We start from the raw sequence: 4,329 nt of genomic DNA, 5'->3' as shown, positions 1-4,329 counted from the left end.
GAGTTGTCCTACAACGCTCGAAAGTCCTTAGCCTCCAACTTAAGTTGACTTCACTAAGCTTTAAATCTTTCATGTAGAAAAGCCAAGGGGACCCATCCACTGGCGTATGAAGGACTGAAGATACCATCACTGAAGTCAGCAGTCTTCAGTCAGCAATGGTTGCAGTGGATCCTAGAACCAACTCTGTGAGAGATTCTCAATAGTGAAAAAACCAGCAGGGATAATTTTCCAGAGACACAATCCAGGCTGGAACTATCCATATGCAGTGACTATTCCTGATGGTGCTACTGCTAAATGACTAAGATACTGGTGGTAACAGACTGTCACTTTTCTCCTGCAGGTCCCCACTAAGTGCCCACTATACTGTGATGAGTGTGACTGATAGTCCACACCATCCTGAAGTAATAGAATGGCTTCTGTGGATGGAGTGACTCTGATTAGCACTCAGCATTTCTCTGGAGGTGGGAGCACCTTGGACGAATATTAACAGTTCATGAGAATGAATATGCAAGCAAGAATGCAAGTCAAATAGTAATGATGATAAGCAAGAGGTGGAGTTGTATGTCTCCTGTCTTCCTAAACGCTGTTTGCTTCCTGGTTCAAGGCTCACGTAAGGACTGACAAAATGAAGAGGAGTTTCCAAAACAAGGATGGGATAAGAGTTTTGCAACCCTCATGAACATACTGGGGCAGTTTCTGTAAAGATCGGTGCAAGTTTAGCAGGGGGCTTGCTAATCTCCCTAAAACGGACGGGAAATGTGAAGCTTGTTTAGAGAAGCAACTGTCAAGACATTCCCAGCTGGACTCCGGTACCTGTTTCCAGGGAGATCTATCATAGCTTCATAATTTCAAAGTACAGGATGCCACTTAAAAAGGTAATTTGATTCAACTGGAGGCAAGGAGATGCAGACTAATGGGTCTGCAAGTGGAGGGATGTGTGTGGGAGATGGCAGGGTGGTGCATGGGAGGAAAAGGGTCAGGGGTGGCTGGTAGAGAAACGATGTCCTGGATGGCTGTACGGTTTACCAATACTGGGGCAAGGAAAGGAATCCGTTGCTCAAAACTGGGAGAGACTCTCTGTCACCCTAGGGGAAGGTTGCAGAGCTTCCCCAGATTTTGTGCCACAGAAAGGGACAGGTAAAACAGGTAATCGCCTGTCACAGGCACTTGGTGATATCTACTGCAACAAGGAAGAAATTTTATCCTCAAAATGTAGTGCAGGAAAGAAAATCAACAAAATTGCCTATTCTGATTAATTATAACAGATCTTTTTTGCCAACAACAACCCGTTTCTCTCATGTCATATGGCACACCAGTCGATACAGAACAGCCCTTTTCTTTATGTTTCACTCTCAGTAGTCCCGGTTTGCACTTCTGCAGCTTGGTAGCTCCTGCTCCTGTACGCTCTTACAGTATATAGAGTGACAGAAAGCATAAGCAAGTGAGAGCAAGGCTTTCAGAGGAAGAGACATGTACTACCTTTCCTTTTATCTGCCATCGGTATTTACACTGATGGCAAGTATGTGATAAACAGATGGTAAACATTCCTTTTACTTCAGTCTCCAGCCATGGTTGCAATCAATGGACAAATGAAAGGTGGAAGGAACTGGAGAGTGAGACCCTCTGCATCCTGGGACATCTAGACCAATATGCCTTTAAACAGTCCTGCTTTCTGGGATCAAGCCCCATCCTCCTTTTATTTCCACCAGCTGATAAATTGTTCACAAATCTTCGTGATAGCCATTCAAAAGTAGGAGCTTCCTGGCTGAGCATAACAGACCCCTATTTTGTGCCAAAAAATAAGTGGTCATTAAAAACATGAGCAGCCACCTCTGAACCGAAAAGGAAAGGTCAATGTACGGGGTTTGGGTTGCTGACAGAGTCCCATCCTCGCAGCCTACATCATGGGTGTGTGCAAGGAATTTCTGCTGTATGCTCATGTCAACAACCAGTACGCAGCCGAGAAGTTTCCAGTAAACGGCTCTTTTAAGATTTAAGAGCAGTTGCCAAACAAAAGTCTATTGTTCATACGCAGGAGCCGCCTCCCCACCCTTTCATTACAAAACCATAGATCACAACAGTGGTGTGTTTATCTTAGCAGGGTGTTAAGTCTTACCAACTGAGTCAACAGCCACTGGTTTAGGATTAAAACTGGGTTTACTTCCACTATCCAAAATGCAGGGCAAGGCACATGTACAAAACCAGTGCTCAGGCAACAGTTTTAAGAAGGTAAAATGTGAATAGACTGAGTCTGAACAGGATGAAAGCCTTTTTTTTTTTTTTTTAATTATAGAATGAAGGCAAGACAACTCTGGTGGAAAGACAGGGGGTTGTTTACCAGCAACTGTCAGCCTAGAGAGGCTGATCTCCTTAGCTGGCCTCTGCAGAGACGTCGGCTGCTACACAAGGCAGGGGCTTACCTTCAAAATGCTTGAATCCCTCCCTGGGCTAGAATTAGTATCTGTGAACACTCTCATAGACGTGTTCATGCATTAAAAGCTTCAGCAAAGGAAGATGAAAATTTCAGGAGGCAAGAAGCATCTATAAGAACTCCAAAACTTAAAGAAACTGTTTCCCCAGCTCATAAAAATTTATGAGTGAGCCTCGACTGACATCACATCATCCTATCCTGAGTCCTGTCTTTACTATGGATACAGTATTGGTTATTTGGACAGCTGCATTCAGCAGAGCAGACAAGTTCCGCTGTTGTCCCAAAAATGGGTTCTTTTACCCAGTGTGCAATGAGCTGATTCACACACAGAGTCAAGATATTTGTTGTATTGCATCTTTGCTTGGAGACAGGTGCTGGGTAGTAACTCCACAAAGCTAGCACACCTTCCCTGTAGTACAGGATCTCTTTTATAGTCCAAAGAATGCAAAATCACCTTATCCCTATGAATACCAATATAATTTGTGTAAGTGATTGGCTAACTAGTCCTTCATTTCCATTTAAAGTGGTAGCACATCTACTTTTTACCACGCATGCTCAGAGGGTATGGGGCTTTCAGGGGCAGAGATCCTTCCAGGCCAAGGGGAGAGTATTTTAGTATGCTAATAAGGTAAGTTTGTGCTTGCAGTAAGCGTGTGTAAAGCCCTTCCCAAATCTTCCTCCGCAAAGCCAAGCCATGATGATGATGAAGGTAAGTTCACAGTAAGTTCAGGTAGTCTGTTTCCTACTATCAGTTCTATGCCCAAGGCTAAAGACACTTGTGATTAGCATTTTCCATTGGCATCTTCCATTAGCACCTTCCATTCAACATCTCTTCATACCAAGACTAACTCAGTAAACACCCCATTCTGGTCACACTGATGTGTTCTCTTTCAACATCAAGGATAAGCTTAACAAACATTCAGGCTTGCCTATCTTTCTCGACATCACTGCAGGGAAAGTCTCCTACATGGTCCTACTGATAAAAAGTCACAGCTTCCTTGAAGCCTATCTATGGCTTGCACCCTCTCTGCTCTTTTTCCATTTGGTCCCCCTTCTACTGTGAGCTGGTTCCCAGCCCAGAAGACAAGGTGTCTCTCCTACTCTTCCTTAAGGGATAGGTAGTGGAGCTGGAAAAGGGCTTCATGAGCTGTTAAGAGCAGTATTGAGGGAGGAGGGAGAGAGACCTTACAGCCAATGTGGCTAAAGATGGTGTAACAACCTGGGAACACAAACAGCAGTTTTCAGGTGGCTGCTTAAGAAGCAAAAAGTCTGTTGACACTCAGGAGATGAGATAAGGAGGGAGAAGCAGAAAGTCAGGGTGATGGCTAGGGAACAGTAAAGCAGTAAGGAAGGATGGCATACATCAAGGACTTAAACGAAGCCTGAGACAGACAATTTGGTGCCTCCACAGGAGACAAGGGACATCAGCAGACAGGATCCAGACAGAAGTGGCATACTGATGTTTATGCAGCCATGCATGTAGAGGGGTCTTGGGAGAACAAATGAAAGGATTATGTCAGTGGACGCATTTCATGGTGAAAAAGGAGCAGTATTTGAACAGAGACAAGAGAAATAAGGAAATTTGGAAATGTTAGGTGAAATACTGGAGGAAGGGGAGATGTTTAGTCCTTTAGAGGCACACAGGAGCTGGAGCCTTTGACACACCAAAAATTATTTTCCTCCAACTTTGTGGGCAAAATGAGTTCACTGACTGCCAACTCCTTTCCAACCCCCTTCCCACAAGAAAACACCTTTTACTGCTTGATCTGATCAGCTCAGTGTTACGAATCTCACACCTGAGTTGTGACCCTCTCTCAACATGTAATCACTTGTATTTTCTAAGGCCCCTGTCAGGATTGGCTGGGCTTCACAAGACACCTGTGTCACATTTAGCCATT

The sequence above is a fragment of the Buceros rhinoceros genome, unplaced genomic scaffold (assembly GCF_000710305.1).
Source record: "Buceros rhinoceros silvestris isolate BGI_N320 unplaced genomic scaffold, ASM71030v1 scaffold4796, whole genome shotgun sequence".
NCBI classification, from domain to species: domain Eukaryota; kingdom Metazoa; phylum Chordata; class Aves; order Bucerotiformes; family Bucerotidae; genus Buceros; species Buceros rhinoceros.
Note: the sequence above shows the minus strand (reverse complement) of the source record.